Source organism: Notolabrus celidotus, unplaced genomic scaffold (genome assembly GCF_009762535.1).
Source record: "Notolabrus celidotus isolate fNotCel1 unplaced genomic scaffold, fNotCel1.pri scaffold_115_arrow_ctg1, whole genome shotgun sequence".
In the NCBI taxonomy this organism is placed as follows: Eukaryota; Metazoa; Chordata; class Actinopteri; order Labriformes; family Labridae; genus Notolabrus; species Notolabrus celidotus.
The window spans coordinates 55,628-75,071 of record NW_023260008.1 but is presented as its reverse complement, the minus strand read 5'-3'; the positions used below and the strand labels follow the sequence as shown (position 1 = coordinate 75,071).

The window sequence follows — 19,444 nt, the reverse complement described above, 5'->3', positions numbered from 1 at the left end:
AAATGATGAATGATGTGCGCTCAAATGATGAATGATGTGCGCACGACAATGATGAATGATGTACGCACGAATGATGAATGATGTGCGCACGACAATGATGAATGATGTACGCACGAATGATGAATGATGTGCGCGCGCCAATGATGAATGATGTGCGCGCGCCAATGATGAATGATGTGCGCGCCAATGATGAATGATGTGCACGCGCCAATGATGAATGATGTGCACGCGCCAATGATGAATGATGTGCACGCACCAATGATGAAAGATGTGTACGCGCCAATGATGAATGATGTGCGCTCAAATGATGAATGATGTGCGCGCGCCAATGATGAATGATGTGCGCGCACCAATGATGAATGATGTGCACGCGCCAATGATGAATGATGTGCACGCGCCAATGTTGAATGATGTGCACGCGCCAATGATGAATGATGTACGCGCCAATGATGAATGATGTGCGCTCAAATGATGAATGATGTGCGCGCGCCAATGTTGAATGATGTGCACGCGCCAATGATGAATGATGTACGCGCCAATGATGAATGATGTGCGCTCAAATGATGAATGATGTGCGCGCGCCAATGATGAATGATGTGCGCTCAAATGATGAATGATGTATGCGCCAATGATGAATGATGTGCACTCAAATGATGAATGATGTGCGCTCAAATGATGAATGATGCGCGCTCAAATGATGAATGATGCGCGCTCAAATGATGAATGATGTGCGCTCAAATGATGAATGATGTGCGCTCAAATGATGAATGATGTGCGCTCAAATGATGAATGAAATGCGCTCAAATGATGAATGATGTGCGCTCAAATGATGAATGATGTGCGCACGACAATGATGAATGATGTACGCACGAATGATGAATGATGTGCGTGCGCCAATGATAAACTATACGCGCGCCAATGATGAATGATGTGCGCTCAAATGATGAATGATGTGCGCTCAAATGATGAATGATGTACGCTCAAATGATGAATGATGTGCACTCAATTGATGAATGATGTGCGCTCAAATGATGAATGATGTGCGCTCAAATGATGAATGATGTGCGCTCAAATGATGAATGATGTGCGCTCAAATGATGAATGATGTGCGCTCAAATGATGAATGATGTGCGCTCAAATGATGAATGATGTGCGCTCAAATGATGAATGATGTGCGCACGACAATGATGAATGATGTACGCACGAATGATGAATGATGTGCGTGCAAATGATGAATGATGTACGCGCGAATGATGAATGATGTGCACGCGCGAATGATGAAGGCCTAAATGATGAACGATATGCGCGCGAATGATGAACCATGGGCGCACGCAAATGATGAACGATGAGCGCGCGATTGATGAACAATGAGTGTGCGAATGATGAATGATGTACGCGCGAATGATGAATGATGTGCACGCGCGAATGATGAAGGCCTAAATGATGAACGATATGCGCGCGAATGATGAACCATGGGCGCACGCAAATGATGAACGATGAGCGCGCGATTGATGAACAATGAGTGTGCGAATGATGAATGATGTACGCGCCAATGATGAACGATGAGTGTGCCAATGATGAATGATGTGCGCTCAAATGATGAATGATGTGCGCTCAAATGATGAATGATGTGCATGCGAATGATGAATGAAATGCGCTCAAATGATGAATGATGTGCGCTCAAATGATGAATGATGTGCGCGCGCCAATGATGAATGATGTGCGCGCGCCAATGATGAATGATGTGCGCGCGCCAATGATGAATGATGTGCGCGCCAATGATGAATGATGTGCACGCGCCAATGATGAATGATGTGCACGCGCCAATGATGAATGATGTGCACGCACCAATGATGAATGATGTGCACGCGCCAATGATGAATGATGTGCGCTCAAATGATGAATGATGTGCGCGCGCCAATGATGAATGATGTGCGCGCACCAATGATGAATGATGTGCGCGCACCAATGATGAATGATGTGCGCGCGCCAATGATGAATGATGTGCACGCGCCAATGATGAATGATGTACGCGCCAATGATGAATGATGTGCGCTCAAATGATGAATGATGTGCGCGCGCCAATGATGAATGATGTGCGCTCAAATGATGAATGATGTGCGCTCAAATGATGAATGATGTGCGCACGACAATGATGAATGATGTACGCACGAATGATGAATGATGTGCGCACGACAATGATGAATGATGTACGCACGAATGATGAATGATGTGCGCGCGCCAATGATGAATGATGTGCGCGCGCCAATGATGAATGATGTGCGCGCCAATGATGAATGATGTGCACGCGCCAATGATGAATGATGTGCACGCGCCAATGATGAATGATGTGCACGCGCCAATGATGAATGATGTGCACGCGCCAATGATGAATGATGTCAAGCACCAATGATGAATGATGTGTACGCGCCAATGATGAATGATGTGCGCTCAAATGATGAATGATGTGCGCGCGCCAATGATGAATGATGTGCGCGCACCAATGATGAATGATGTGCACGCGCCAATGATGAATGATGTGCACGCGCCAATGTTGAATGATGTGCACGCGCCAATGATGAATGATGTACGCGCCAATGATGAATGATGTGCGCTCAAATGATGAATGATGTGCGCGCGCCAATGTTGAATGATGTGCACGCGCCAATGATGAATGATGTACGCGCCAATGATGAATGATGTGCGCTCAAATGATGAATGATGTGCGCGCGCCAATGATGAATGATGTGCGCTCAAATGATGAATGATGTATGCGCCAATGATGAATGATGTGCACTCAAATGATGAATGATGTGCGCTCAAATGATGAATGATGCGCGCTCAAATGATGAATGATGTGCGCTCAAATGATGAATGATGTGCGCTCGCAAATGATGAATGATGTGCGCTCAAATGATGAATGATGTGCACTCAAATGATGAATGATGTGCGCTCAAATGATGAATGATGTGCGCTCAAATGATGAATGATGTGCGCTCAAATGATGAATGATGTGCGCTCAAATGATGAATGATGTGCGCTCAAATGATGAATGATGTGCGCTCAAATGATGAATGATGTGCACTCAAATGATGAATGATGTGCGCTCAAATGATGAATGATGTGCGCTCAAATGATGAATGATGCGCGCTCAAATGATGAATGATGTGCGCTCAAATGATGAATGATGTGCGCTCGCAAATGATGAATGATGTGCGCTCAAATGATGAATGATGTGCACTCAAATGATGAATGATGTGCGCTCAAATGATGAATGATGTGCGCTCAAATGATGAATGATGTGCGCTCAAATGATGAATGATGTGCGCTCAAATGATGAATGATGTGCGCTCAAATGATAAATGAAATGCGCTCAAATGATGAATGATGTGCGCTCAAATGATGAATGATGTGCGCACGAATGATGAATGATGTGCGCACGACAATGATGAATGATGTACGCACGAATGATGAATGATGTGCGTGCAAATGATGAATGATGTGCGCGCACCAATGATGAATGATGTGCGCGCGCCAATGATGAATGATGTACGCGCCAATGATGAATGATGTGCGCGCGCCAATGATGAATGATGTGCGCGCGCCAATGATGAATGATGTGCACGCGCCAATGTTGAATGATGTGCACGCGCCAATGATGAATGATGTACGCGCCAATGATGAATGATGTGCGCTCAAATGATGAATGATGTGCGCGCCAATGATGAATGATGTACGCGCCAATGATGAATGATGTGCGCTCAAATGATGAATGATGTGCGCGTGTCAATGATGAATGATGCGCGCGAATGGTGATGCTATCATTCATCATTCGCATGAGAATGATGAATGATGCGCCCTAGAATAATGAATGATGAACGATACGCGCAAGAGAATGATGAATGATGTGCGTGCGAATGATGAATGATGAGGCACGAGAATGATGAATGATGAGTAGAGGGATTTTTCTGTAATGCAAAGTGTGTTGTTTCATTGTTGTTTACATTTTGAATGTAATTGTTTCATTTATAGTTATTTCAGTTGTATTCATCAGTTATTTGTTCAATAGATTGTTTATTAATTTACAGTGCTTTTGTTATGTTTTGAAAAAACAAATTAACTTTATTCAGATTTTTCTTTAATTAAATCATTTCATTGCAAAATAAACAGTATTTAACAGGTTCAAAAAAGTACATAGGTAGAACATGAGACGCTCAAATGAATTAATTATTTTTGTATGGTCATATTGTGTTATTTTAAATGTTGAAAACGGGGTGTATGGCCATTTCCACGCACAGGTCTGCATTTATCAATTTGAGCGTGGGTGGAGGATACGCTCAAATCCCACGCCAGGTCTCACTTCGTGTACGCAAGTTTTCATGTCAGTGTGGAGCACGGTGCAGCAAAGAAAATCTGACTGTGGCTGAGAATCAGCTCATAACAGTGCAGTGCATTTTCAGACAGACAGACGAAGGTTCACAGATTCATGTTTAGATCGTAAGACTAGATGTGATACCTAATATGTATTTTATTTTTCACTCTATCCATCCTGTGAAACGTTTTTGAAATGACATTGAGCAGCGTGAGCTGTCAGCTGATTTCTTCCTGTAACAAATATGTGTTTTCTTTATTGATTTACTTTAAAAATCTACGAAGCTTTCAGTATCAATACTCCTGTGTGCACAGAGAACTCTCTATAGAAAATATTGTTGGTGATTTAAACAGAAAGATGTGATTGATGACAGGACTTACCATGAAGACGATTGTTTTACTCCTGATTATTTTATTGAATGGATGGCCTGTGTGTGTGTGTGTGTGTGTGTGTGTGTGTGTGTGTCAGCTGACCATTTAAGAATAAAAACATTCATTCATATGAGATCAAAACCTGTCAGCACGTCCTGAGTTATTAATAATTAATGTAACACTCCAGTTTGACTCGTGTGTAATTGCACACTAGCGATTTCTTGCAGAGGCTGCGTGTCACAAAATGACCACAGTTGGAGTTAATAACAATTGGTAGGTTAAACAGTGTGCGGTCTACGATATTAAATATTTTCCATCTACCCCATCGGACACGGCGCAGGTTGGTCTTTTTAATAGAAGAATTCCTTTTATTAAAGTGTCGTATCACGGCTGAATAAGTTTGTTTTTTATCAAGGGATTTATAAATCAAATGTTTAAACTTCAGCTGGAGTTTAGATTTCAAACCCATGCTGCTGCAATGACTTTCATCCAGACATGGTTTCTCTGACTCCCTTTAATGCCTCTTTTCTGGCTGATAATCAACACAGTTATATGTTTCTACCTCCTTTGCTTTGGTGTCGATCTCCAGATCAGACATGTTTCCTGTTATTTGGCCTTAGAGCGTCCCTCCATGTCCCTCCATTCTATCTGATAAATAGATAAGGTAAGTTATTGCATGATAAAAATTGCACCAGGTGATTTAAAAACAGACATACACAGTATGAAGAGCAGTGGGATTCAGATGGATACAGTAGTTATTTGTGAATGTGCCAAGTCACATAGTAACTTCCATGTAGTGGAATGAAAGATGAGAACAGATGATTAAGGGACACAGCAGTGCTGGTGTTAAACAGTCTGATTGCAGATGGGATGAAGGACCTGCGGTAGCGCTCCGTTCTGCAGGGTGGGAGTCTAATATATCTAACCTCCTCTATGGAGTCCAGAGGACAGCCCAGGACAGAACTGGCCCTCCTGACCAGTCTGTTAAGTCTTTTCCTGTCCCTGTCTGTGCTCCCTGCTCCCCAGCAGACCACTGCATAGAAGAAAGCAGACCCTACCACAGTGTCATAAAATGTCCGTAACAGAGTCCTGCACACTCTGAAGGACCTCAGTCTTCTCAGCAGGTGCAGACGACTTTGGCCCTTCTTGTACAGGACGTCGGTGCTGTGTGACCAGTCCAGTTTATTGTTGAGGTGAACACCCAGGTATTTGAAGGTCTCCCCCCTCTCGATGTCCAACCCCTGGATGTTCACCGCTGCAGTCCGGTGTGTTTTCCAGCTGAAGTCGATCCCCATCTCCTTGGTCTTGCTGGTGTTGAGCTGAAGGTGGTTTAGCTCACACCAGTTGACAAAGTCCATGATGACCTCCCTGTACTCCAGCTCGTCCCCCTCAGACACACACCCGACGATGGCTGTGTCATCGGAGAACTTCTGGAGGTGACAGCTCCCAGAGTTGTAGCTGAAGTCCGAGGTGTACAGAGTGAAGAGGAAGGGGGAGAGCACTGTCCCCTGTGGTGCTCCTGTGCTGCAGAAACTGTATGATTAACCCCCCAATGAGTGAATTAAGAAGCCTAACACATTGAAATGCTTACCAGCTGTAATAATCCTGTCCACTCTTTTTGGCAAGCTTCATCCTCCGGTGACATATGCAGCATGTAGCTTTTCTCAGGATGTTTTTTTTTTTTTCTGAAGATATTTAATAAGCTTTAATGTTTTTCTTGACGAGCTTCCTTCAAAAATAAGTTTCCTGATTCCAGTTGGGCAAATAAAGCGGTCTTTGACTGTCAACAGCATAATTCCAACAGTGGCTTATCTTTGAATTCAGCTTAAATAATGTATGTAAGTAGCATACACATAATTAACCAATAATAGTGTGATACCATTATGATTCATAAAGCGCTACATATCAGATTCCCATATAACATTATTTTATTTTGAAGGCCATGGAGAGAAAAAAAACACAGAAGATGTTTCTGTGACAGTCTAGGATTGTGGGTAATGCGTACCTCAGCTGGCCTTTAAATCTTTCTACATTCATAGCAGCTCAAAATGTCAGGAAATAAAACTTCAGTTGATCCTAAAAACTAGTGATGAAGATGAGGAGCAGCTTCATGAAGAGGGCTGTGAGATCAAGGATTACCCGACCACACAAAAACTGTACGGGGCCAAAAGAACGAGGAGGGATACCCAAAGCTGTCCGAAGCCTCAAAAACAATCCACAGCATCCCATCCACCTCCACACCATCAGAGAGGATATTCTCAAAGACAGGATTTACAGTTAACAAAGCAAGGAGCGCACTTCTGCCCGTACACACGATGGTTTTCCTCGCGTACAATTTGAAAAGACTCAAGCGGACAAAGACGTGATGAAAGACTGTTTTAAAAGGTTCTGTTAAGAGATTTAAAAACCCTTTAGCTGGTTCAGGTTTGATTTTGAACATTATACAAATGTTTAGTCTTCAGTTGGACAAACTACCCTCCACAGTGCTGCTCTCCTCTGTGTGAACACTGTTTAAATATCTCCTCATTCATTACTCTATAGTGGAGCGTTGTTCCATGTTTAACTGATGGTGGCCTTATTTGAGTTTTCTCTCCTTCATCACCTCGTTGTTTTTGCAATATAGATTAAAAAAATCTAAGTTTTATACTTATAATATTCTGTTGTCCCTTTTACTTTAAGCTATGAGTCTCTTAATTGTAAAGGGTTATGTGTAATATTGTCATGCGGTCACCATCATGCAGACTTTGGGTCAATAAGAAAAAACAACAAACATTCGACTGTTCGTCGACTATGGGCAAAATCTGATGAATCAGATTCGACTAAGCAAATCCTTAATCTGGCTCACCTCTAGTAAGCACGTATTTTAAAGCCTACCAAGTCAAGATCATTATTTTCTGTTTGTCATATTTGCCTCCTCTGGGGAATAGAGTTCTATTCCAACAAACCCAGTCTGTTTTGTGGTCTTTTTCCAAACTTGACACCAACTAGGGGAAACTGAGTCGGCACGTTTAAACTGCTAGATGTAAACATTCTTGATATGTCAAAAATGTCTTATTTTCTCAATAATCATTATTTTAGAGTTTATTTTCATATGATAACTTTCTTTGTCTCACAGTCTAAATCATTTCTGATGATTGAACATACGGGCTGCACAGTGGTGCAGTGGGTAGCGCTGTCACAGTTAGAAGGTTCCGGGTTCCAGTCAGGTGCCTTTCTGTGTGGAGTTTGCATGTTCTCTTTGTTCATGCGTGGGTTCTCTCTGGGTACTCCGGCGTCCTCGCACAGTCCAAAAACATGCTCACCAGGTTAATTGGTCTCTCTAACTTGCCCGTAGGTGTGTGTGTGTGTGTGTGTGTGCGTGAATAGTTGTCTGCCTTCTGCCCGAAGTCAGCTCCCTGTGACCCCGAACAGGATAAGTGGTCAAGATAATGGATGGATTGAACTTCCTTTAGTTTTGTTCAGTCAGCATGATTAATTAGTGTTATTGTACCATTCAAAATGAAGTTGGACCCAAACATTGCAAAGAAGTAATGGTAAAGAAAGTTTCTGAGACGGAAGAGGAGTTGTTTACAAAGTAAATATTAACACAATATAAGTCAGACACCGAAAATACAAGACATGGAAAGCTGGAGCAACATTGCTAGATGGTATGACTTTATTAATTCTTTTTTCACAAAAATAGTATATAAATAAGTATATATATATATATATACACACACACGCATATACACACACAGATATATAAATATATATATATATATATAAATATATATATATATATATATATAAATATATATATATATATATATATATATATATATATATATATATATATATATATATATACACACAATTTCAAGCCGTTACTTGTAGGGGTGACCTGGAACAGTCAGGGATTTAACTATTTGATTTGGAGGACTCTGATTCGACCATGAACCTCGGTCCTGTGCCCGTAGATGGAGAGTAGGTAGGCCGCCAAGTACCCAAAGAAGTGGTACCTTGTCTTCGTGTCCTCTGTCTGGGCCTTTTCGAGGTCATCTGAACGGGAGAGAGAGAGAGAGAGCCTCTTAGCCGTCAAATCAGCACACTGATGGATGTATGTGGGATTGCCTCCAAACACAGCCTTACCCAAGAGTGAGGGGATTTTCGCCTGGCCAGCCTCTGGCAGGTAGCCAGGGACTCTTTGGCCACCAGCCTGCCCAGTTTTTTCTGTTTTCAGAGGGTCTGGTGGCCCAGGACCATCCTGCTGACATCTTTATAAAGCTTTTTTAGATCCCTGAAGACGAGGATGGATCTATTTCCTCCAAGTCTACAGTAGCGCAGAGGGGTGTCCCTGAAATACTCCATGAAGGATATGACGTGGCTCAGGTATAAAATGATGGTCAGGGGCCCATACGAACTTCCGAGGACAGCCGGGTATCTGTGAAAAGACAAGTTTGGATTGAGTCTCCATCATTCTTGTGTTCCGAGTACTCGGTTACTTGTTTCAAAGTTCGACAAACACTGACGCCTTCAGGTGTTTGGTGTTCAGGAGGAACTCCCATGTCCAGTAATTGGTGGATTCCCACCCCACCATCATGTATTTGACAAAGGCTCTCGCCCTGCTGGCCTGCGTTAAAGCGTTTTGCTGCATCTTCTCTGTCCTCTCAGGACAGAATACAAATGTGGAGTAGTCCTCCAGGTAGCTTTCTGTGAAGAGACAACAAAGATGAGATGAACGTTTAGCGTGGCGTGACACAGCTCCACACACCTGCACACTCACACAATGTGTTCTTTCTCACCCATTGAGGAGGGGAAGGAAAGGTTCCTCATCTTTGAGGCTTTGCTTTTGCCCCCGAAAATCTTGACCAGGGACTGGTGGATTTGAGCCTCTGAAGCCCTCTTATTGGGGCTTTGGCCCTCACTTGCCCTCCTCTTGGGGCTTTTGGCCCGTGACGTCAGCTTCTTGGGGCTTTATCTTGCTGACGCCATCCTCTCGGTGCCTTGGCTCTGTGATAGCGGCCTCTCAGGAGTGGCCCTTAAGTGTTTGCAAGTGTTTGCTCGGCCATGATATTTTCAATGGCCTCCCTTAGGCCCCCACTCTGGCCCTGCTCCTGAAACAAAAAGCATACATTGCTATCATGAAGTATGCGCAACAATTGTACCATCACCCATTAACCAAAACCATATCCTTTACCTCGCTCCAGCTCTCCTCCTCCTCTGAGGCATGCGCTGCAGGTGTGGCCTCCTCCTCCTCCTCCTGCCCCTGCTCTTTCTCCTCCTCCTCAAACTGCAGGGGCTCTTCCTCCTCCACCTCAATTACAGACTGCTTTGTTTTGCAGGTCCTTTTTCGACTGGGAACAGCCGGGACACTGGCCCCCTGGTGTGTAGGCCCCCTGCGCCTCTGCCTGCTGCTGTGGTTAGCGAGACAAAACAAAAACGCAAATTCATTTGAATTAATTTGAATCCATTTTGACTTGTATTTTTGATTCACTCACCCTGAGGACCTGTGTGTCCTGCCACAACTCTCAGACTTCACGTTCAAGCTCGGCCACTTGCTGCCGCATCTGGACACAGGAGGGGTTCTGGCACCCATCAGGTCCCTCCTTGGGATGCTCCTTGAGGTCCAGCTCGCTGACCATGGGGGGGTTTTGGGCTTGATGCCCACAGTTCGGCCAACTGCACAATGGTGGTGCGCCGCTTCAGAGCTTTTAACTCGGACTCTATCCGCCTCTGGGTGACGTCCTTATGGGCCTGAAGATGCTTCTCTAGGTGCAACACTGTGGTGTTGCAAAGCAGCAGTGGGCAAGGGCCCCCACCCAGGTGGGTCATCCCAGTTGCAAGGAGGTTCAGAATAGCCCTTTCTTTGCCGTTCTTCAACTGGTGTATTTCCCTCAGGTGCTTTGACACGCATTGCAGCAACTTGCCACAGATGGGGCAATCCCCTTGGGTTTTTGTTTTGGTCATCTATAAAAGGAAATATGTACAAGTACAAGCACCTTTAAACTTCAATATTCAAATATTACTTACTTTCCGTGTCTCAAGTTAATTAGTGTAGTAATGTCTGGTTGCTTCAAATGGTACGCCCCCAGTGGTGGTTAACCTGTCAAATACATGCCAAGAAACAGTTACACACAAGCAACCAAGACAACAGAGGTCTTCCTCAACCCACCCAACCAATCAGGAGACCAGCCGAGACGTTTGGGAATAATTTGCTACTAGAAAAACCTGACATTCCAAAGGATAACAGGGACGGGGTGGGAGTGAGCGTTCCCTAACACAATACTTACTTATGGGAACCCCTGTTTTATGGGGACATCAGTCATAGACATACACAGACATAACAAGAACCTTTGTTATGAAGACCAAACTGGTTTAACTGGACATCAGTCATAGACATACACAGACATAACAAGAACCTTTGTTATGAAGACCAAACTGGTTTAACTGGACATCAGTCATATACATATACATATACATACACCGACATAGCAAGAACCTTTGTTATGAAGACCAAACTGGTTTAACTGGACATCAGTCATATACATATACATACACAGACATAGCAAGAACCTTGGTTATGAAGACCAAACTGGTTTAACTGGACATCAGTCATATACATATACATACACAGACATAGCAAGAACCTTGGTTATGAAGACCAAACTGGTTTAACTGGACATCAGTCATATACATATACATACACAGACATAGCAAGAACCTTGGTTATGAGGACCAAACTGGTTTAACTGGACATCAGTCATATACATACACAGACATAACAAGAACCTTTGTTATGAAGACCAAACTGGTTTAACTGGACATCAGTCATATACATACACAGACATAGCAAGAACCTTGGTTATGAGGACCAAACTGGTTTAACTGGACATCAGTCATATACATACACAGACATAACAAGAACCTTGGTTATGAGGACCAAACTGGTTTAACTGGACATCAGTCATATACATACACAGACATAGCAAGAACCTTGGTTATGAGGACCAAACTGGTTTAACTGGACATCAGTCATATACATACACAGACATAACAAGAACCTTGGTTATGAGGACCAAACTGGTTTAACTGGACATCAGTCATATACATACACAGACATAGCAAGAACCTTGGTTATGAGGACCAAACTGGTTTAACTGGTGGTGATGATAGCAGCAGGGTTCAGACTAAGTTTGTGACATTTGCCTCGTTTATTTTAAAGGTGTGTGAACCACAGAGCTCAGAGAAGGAGGCGCTGAATGTGGACAGTTTCATGTTCAATTGACCGCAGCAGGCAGAGAAGATGTATAGATGTAGATGTCTTATGTCAAACCTAACACTACCTAACAGTATAGTACTAGCTAATACAAGCAACTGGAGCTCCCTAATTTCAATAAATGCACACATTTTTTTCTTCTGGATGCTTAGCCTTTTCTAGTTTTACCATGATCCCTCTCAATAGTTGCCTTAATACCTGATGATCAAGGTGAAGATGAAGTAGAAGACGCAGCATCCTTCCCAGTCATGTCATCCTCCTCCAAAACTGATGCATCACTGTCCACAGCCATTGTCTCTGGGAAACTTCAACCATATGGATGAAAATATTAGACAGCAGATTAACCCTTTTAGGAAGGCAACAAAGGTCCTACATCTTTCTCTATTAGATGCTAGAGGGTAGAATGTTCCTGCAGTCATCCACCAATGGAAGCTCCCTGCCATCATGTGCTATCTGCTGGTCAAAATACTGCATTTGAGAATTCAATCTACTAGTAGAATTTTTTAAATGGATGACATTTCTAAAAATGATGGAGTGGTAAACGCCTGTGTGTAAATGAATGTATGTAATTATTTATATAGACCTACTAACCTTGGGGATCAATGTTGATTTCATCCAGATTCCTTCCTTTAAATTCAGCCAGTCGTCCTTGCTCCATGGCCATGAGGACTTTACTCACTTTGCCAAGCTGTAATGTGCCTTCGGGCAGCCTGTAATACTGGTGGTGTATTCTGATGTCATGCCCAAGGAAGTCAGCAAGGTCATCCATTTCATTGTCTCTGAGGTTGAGGACATTGGACATAGTAGCCATGTGCTTTCTGAGTTTGGTAGAGGACAATGCTTCTGGGTGACTCGCTCCACAGCTTTGAGCAATGTGACGGATAACATCTGATCCTCTGAAGTGACTGAGTGCCTGTGGTCTCCCAAACAGGAAGGGATTCTCATCAGGCACATCACAGTTCTGGCGAGTCTTGACAAGCAAGTCCATGGACGCCATCATATCTGAAGTGAGAAGGATGGGGACCTTTCGTCTGCGTTTCCCCTTTATCTCTACAAAGCTTTTTCTCAAAGTCTGACAAAGCAAGCTCATCATCTGGATGAGTAGTGGAGGTATCTCTTAATATGAAAGCATTAAGGGGCATCTTTGATACTTCTCCTTCTCTTCTGCGATTAAAAAGTATCACCTCACAAAGTGTCATTTTTGCAAGTTCTGCCCAGTGCTTCTTATTTGGTTCTTGTTGGAGTTTTGTTTGGCAATCCTTCCTTTGTACCTCGAGACGCTTGTGCATTTTTTTAACATCTTCAGCAAAAGGAAGTAGTTGTGGAGCATTCCATTTAGCCTCACTGAGGTTCCTGAGGGCCTGTGAAGACACACATTCATTCCATCTTGTGTCACTGATTAGTTTAAAGGGGCTATGAGGACTTTCCGTCCGGCGTTGTTTGCAGTGACACCTTTCGGCGGAATTGGTAGTGTTTTTCAGGCATGAAGACTCCATTTCCCATGAGCACCCTCGCCCACTGTCGTGAAGACGCGACTCTTACCAAGACGCGCATTTGTTTTGGAAGCAATTGTATGAAGCACAGATCTCCGTTTTACACTAATGTTCTTCATCAAACACAACTATTCTCAGGATGCAAAGCGACGAGGTAATGTATTTGTATTTACGGCTACTGTTTATAACGTACGAAAAAATAAACTTTGTAAACTAACTTTGTACTGTCGTTTAGTTTACAATAGGTGCTCATACTATCTGTTTAGCGTTTCTCCCAACAGCCCCGGTGCTCCAGTAAGCGTCCGAATAATGTAAATGTGCACACATATAATGCTATAGTCCTCAATGAGTGGCGAAGCATTCACAAGCAGACATAATACCTATATACCGTTCATTGCCATCTTACTCTTACCTTGAAAAGCCCTGGTTGTGGAGTGTATGTCTAAAACAATGCTTGACAGCATCATACCATGTTAGCACTACATCGTTATTATACCTTAGTAGTATGGATGACATCTATAGTAGCAGCAGACCTTTTTTATCAGTACTATATTCATAGTATTACATTTGTGTTATTCATAGTATAGCTAGATGTTTGAAATAATAGCCATTTTTAAACCTGTGTGACATACCTGGAGTAATCTGCATTATATGTTCTGGTTCAATTTTAGAGCCATAGGCAAAGGGTTCCCTTATTGTTTATTAATATTATTTAATTCAACTTCTAATGTAAATTATCTAACATTTATCTGCATTCATTCACAGACTATCTCACTGGAAGACCTCAGCTTTGAGCCAGAGGGGACAACACACTCCTCCAGCTCATCTGAACCTGGGCCTTCAGGAGTGGGCAGAGGACGGGGGAGGGGGAGAGCTAGAGGTAGGGGGAGAGGTGTCGGTGTCCAAGGTGGCAGAGGGAGGACAACTGACATTAGCCTGGAAGACCGTCAGAGAATGACACATCTTCAGGAGGCCAGAACCTCTGCAATGAAGGCAATTTTTAACTTTCTTCCTATATTTCTGAACATACAGAAACATTTTTGCTTTTTGCATACAAGAACAATTTTCTTAAATGAATTATTTTCATTTTCAGGATAAAGTGGCGTCCTTGACATCTAACCAAAAGGACCAGCTGCTGGAGAAGGTCATGTTGAGGCTTCCGGGGCTTATGTTTGACCTGTTGGATTTGTTGGAGCCTGATCCAAACCCTGAGACCAACAGCGGAGCACAGCCACACTGGTATCTTTGCAGTTATTGCAGAGAAATGCCCTCAGACTTGGAGTGGAAATGCTGCAGACAGAGGCCAGAGAACTGCATCAGCAGGTCTGCCTACATGGACCTGTATGTCCTTGATGAAGGAGTTCTGCGCTTGGCCCGCACAGCTTGGAATGACATCTTTGCTGTCGATGAAGCCCAGGAGCCAGGCGTGGAACAAAGGCAGTACAGGCACACAGCATACAGACAGTATGTGTTGTGGCAGCATGGACGTTCAGGGGAGGGCAACAGAGTGGTAATTCCTAGCTGCATTGTGTGGAAAATTAGGGATACTTTTCCAGACGCTCAGGGACACTACACTGGGTTTATACCTCGTAGGCTAAATTAAAGTAAACAATAAAGGGTACAACAACTATCTTTGATCTGCTGCTACACGTCAATAAAACTGCACATTGACTTTCTTTTTTTTTATATAGCAATAATTGTATAGTCACATTGACAAAACAAATTGCTATAGAAATATTTATTTTGTATTTATGAGTGAATGAAAATAAAGTTTTTCTTGTCTTTAACAGTCTTTTGTTTAATTTTCAATACACAATGTTTACAGTTGACATTTATACACCATGTTCCAGATATGTATACAATATGAACATCAGACTTTTTCCCTATGAATCACACAGGCAGGTTCTGTAAGAGTGAAAGAGAAGATATATAGTGATGGTTAGCAGACGAAGAAAAAGATGCTGACTGATTAAATGTGTCATAACTGATTCTAAATGTAGGATTGTGCTGTGTGTGATGAACACTAGTTATTATTATTGTGTGGTCAGTTATACTGCTTTATCAATAACCAAACTATGATACACAGATATGAGATATGTCATACCTATTGGCTGTCATGTGTGGAATCTTGATTAAATACCCTCTATTATAATCATGCATTTTTCTTACAGATAATCCTGTGCTTCTTATTATGTTCATGTATTCATTGCTCATGTATTCTTCTTTTTAACAATTGTATCAATATGTTTTTCATTATACTTGATTTATTGAAGTAGCCTGTAATAGTAAGGCGTAAGGTCAGAGATCTGTGCAAATATCTGCACAAAGGTGAAATCGAGGACAGAACCCCCACTTCTGCAGTTCAAGGCAGGTTTAGCCCGGATGTGGTTTCACATCTTCAGCCCCCACTGCCTTGCAAAAGGCCAAAAGGTCCACCATGGTCTCAGGTGTCAGTTGAATGAGAGCTGAGGGGATTTTTTTGGTGACATGATGATGAACGGTTTGTACTATGATAAATGAGCGCCTTGTGATTACATAAATATTCAATGGTAACGATGTACGCTTTCTTAAGATTTTTTTTGATAACCGCAAGTGTTGTAAGTTGTAGACGTATGCTTTTTGTAAACCGCTAGACTGAGGTAATGTCTCTGTTGTTTCCAGAGTACAATGTTCACCTGACATGACCCTTTGCTCACCCTTGATTGCAACTCACCCACACCTGTCACCCCCCCCTTTCTCCCCCTCCCTTTGTCTTTTCTTTATGAACAACTGTATTAAGATGACACGTACACATGTTTCCCCCCTCCCTTTCTCCTCCCTTATGTTTGAAGAACTATAAAGTATTGAGCATCTCTGTCATTCGGCGGAGAACTTCAGATGCTCTTGAGTATGCTGTAACTTCTCTCTCATGCTGCATGAATAAACTTTGTGTGTAAACTTTTATACTGAGTTCGAAGCCTCATTTCTGGTCACTGCTCCGCTGGACGATCGCCTCACGGCTGGGTCACCCTACCACACATGTAAATGATCAAAGAAAAATATGCATATGTGTACAAACCTCTCCTCGTGTGATGCGAGCTTGTAGTAGTTCTGCTGTAGGTGGTGGAGGAATCCCAGCAACATGTCCAAGTCTCCTTGGTTCATCAGGTCTCATTGGTCTTGTTTTTGGAAGTCCCTTTCCAGAGTTTAAACATCTCCACAGGATTTCTTTCTGAAGTTGAGGGATGTAGCTGTAGTCTTTTTGGACCTTCAGTGTGTGGACGCTCCATGTTTTGGTGGTCTTGTTGTAGCACCTTTTGTTCCTGTCACAATACAGAAATTATAATTCAACATTAGTGTTGAAGAAGACTAGATTTTTCCTCCTATGTTTTAAAATTCCACACAAGTACATAGATAATATTTCAGTAATATTGTGAGGTTATGAATGCACATAATACGGAAACTATATGTATTAATGCCATCACTCACATTTTATTGCCATCAGCGTCCTGAGCTGCAGGCCTGTTGTTGTGGTAGTTGTAGTCAGTTGCTGCTAGAAGGGTGCGTACTGGTGAGCTGAATGAAAAGCGCTTTCCTGCATACATAAGGATGTGATTCTGGAACGATTCCAGGTCTGATGTTGTGCTGTAAAAGAAGAGACAGTTCATCAGTCATTGCCATAATTTAGATTAATAACATTCATCACTCAATGATTTTGTGTTGAATTACAGTTTTATTACCGAAAGTTGGTAAACTTCTTCACATCCTTTAGCCAGCGTTTATCAGGGACGATGGTCACAAGAGCCTGATGTAAGGGAGAGCCTGTGTAAAACATAACAGAGAACATTGTAGGAGGAAATCATCAGCTCAGTATTTGAGACTTCAGTGTACAGATCGAGAACATGATAATATAGTCTGACAACTTACCTTGCACCATCCATGGCTTATCTCTGCTGCTCTCATCAAGTGGCCCGTGGTCACAGCTCCCAAAAGACCAGCTGTTCTTGTCTCTTACATGGTGGAGGACTCCATGCCACATTATCTGAGGAGACGTCACAGTGAAACACTTAACAAGAGGAACATTGATTCATTGAAAAAAAAAATCTGCTGAATCACTACAGCTGCTTATGTAGTGTACTGTGTCACTAAATCTTACTTTGAATTTCTCCTCTGTTACTGCATGTTTACAGCAGTACCAGAAGTGATTGACAATATGTCTCATCCACTGATGGATCCCTGACTGTAGTTTGACAGAGCCAGCCTAGTAAGACAGACATTGAGATAATTTTATTTTTAGGAACAAGAGTGTTAGTAAACTGTAATTGTTAATTTTTGTTTGTGTAGTGTGCAATTTGAAAATCTAAAGCCTTACAGCGTGCAATTTTTTGGCCAGGTTCTTTGCTGCGTGCCAGATGTCCAGAGAGTGTGTCAGACCCCAGTCTTTGTATTTTCCTCATGTTGGATCTGTAAAAGATTTACAGTTGAGTACACAGATTCAAAATTCCTAACATTGGTCACATCAGTTTTTTAGGTGAGGACATGTATTAACCTAGTAAGGCTGAGATCTGTCTGTGAGCATCTGTTACCACTTCTTTAACAGGGATTTCCAGCAGCAGAGCATCCAGTGTTCTGATGAAGCCTTCCTTCTCCATCACCACTGAGTTTCGATTTGTTTCCCTTTTGTCTATGTTTTCAATGTGGATGATGTCTCTGGACTCGAGTTCTATTGTTGTGTATGTGCAATATTGCGCACAGTGCCCTTCACAAAAAAAGTAACACAGAGTACATTTATGTCATTTTGCCTGAATGAACATTTGACTTAAAGGCTATGGATTACTGTGTATACATACCTGGTGAATCCATCCTGCCATCACCTGGGCACAATGGAAAATGTTTGAAAATCAGTTATTTCATATACTGTAGAAGCAAAGAGAACTGCCATAGCTTTACTCAAATATAAACTTATAGGTGTAGATAGTATAGAGACAACCACAATCATTTAAAAAATAATATTTACATTCTGAAAAAACTCACCGAGTACAGTCACACTGTCCTTGTCCTTTAGCAGTGCAAGGACCTCTGCCCGTTTCCCCTTCCAGAAGTTCTTTATGGAGTCCACACAGTATGTGTCCTGGATTGAGTGGAATGTTGTATTGACCACCATTCCAATATTCATGAATTTGAATAGTAGGGCGATCTTTGTGTAATTGTTTCCAGAGAGAAGGATGTTCGTAGACAACATGAAGTCTCCGGACTGCATCCCAAATTTGAGCAGAGGCTGGGAGTTACATTTCCAGAGACTGTGACCATTTGAGCAAAACTGTTGATTAGAAAACCAAAGACTATTAGTACTACATCTGTTCATATACAAGAGAGAGACTTTGGTCCTTCAATAATGAGCATTTGTGAAAGGATGACACACACTGGGGGACAGCAATCCGTATTACTACACTTGTATCCCCCTCTTATGAATATGCTGAGATTCTACAGAAATGTAATTATTTTTAAAGATGACGCAGTTTCTCCAAATACACATGTATTAAAAAATCAACTTACCCATTCAATAATGAAAGCGGTTCCCCTCTTTCTTATTCGCTCCTCAAATGGTGGTACACAACCGCACTCTGCCTCTGTGATGGGGTTTGCATATGGGCACTTTTGGATGGGAAGCTTGAGAAATGTGCAAAGTTTTCTCAAACATTCCTCATATGCAATGCAGGCACCCTTTCCAATGAGGTCATCCTCGCACAGAATGTTTACATTGTCAGGGAATTCAAATAGGATGTCCTCTGGATGCTCTGCTGTTGTTGTTCCATGCACAGTCTCATCCAAACCAATGATAGGTAGTTTTTTTTACCTCAAAAGGCTTAGGGAGTGCTCCCCCTGTTCTGCATGACACAAGAAATGTACATGAATACACTTTGTACCGGACACATACATTCACGCCATGTGGCACTGCCACTGCACACTGCAC

At 42.4% G+C, this 19,444-nt stretch overlaps 1 long non-coding RNA gene across 1 annotated transcript; it reads right to left on the bottom strand.

Moving 5' to 3' along the window:
- Positions 1-17,410: 17,410 nt before the first annotated feature.
- Positions 17,411-18,724, bottom strand: LOC117808537. Its single transcript, XR_004630350.1, has 6 exons — positions 18,505-18,724; positions 18,321-18,344; positions 18,020-18,229; positions 17,843-17,934; positions 17,627-17,731; positions 17,411-17,512 (listed from the first exon to the last, which is right to left on the bottom strand). It is a non-coding gene; the product is annotated as an uncharacterized LOC117808537 (long non-coding RNA).
- Positions 18,725-19,444: the final 720 nt, after the last annotated feature.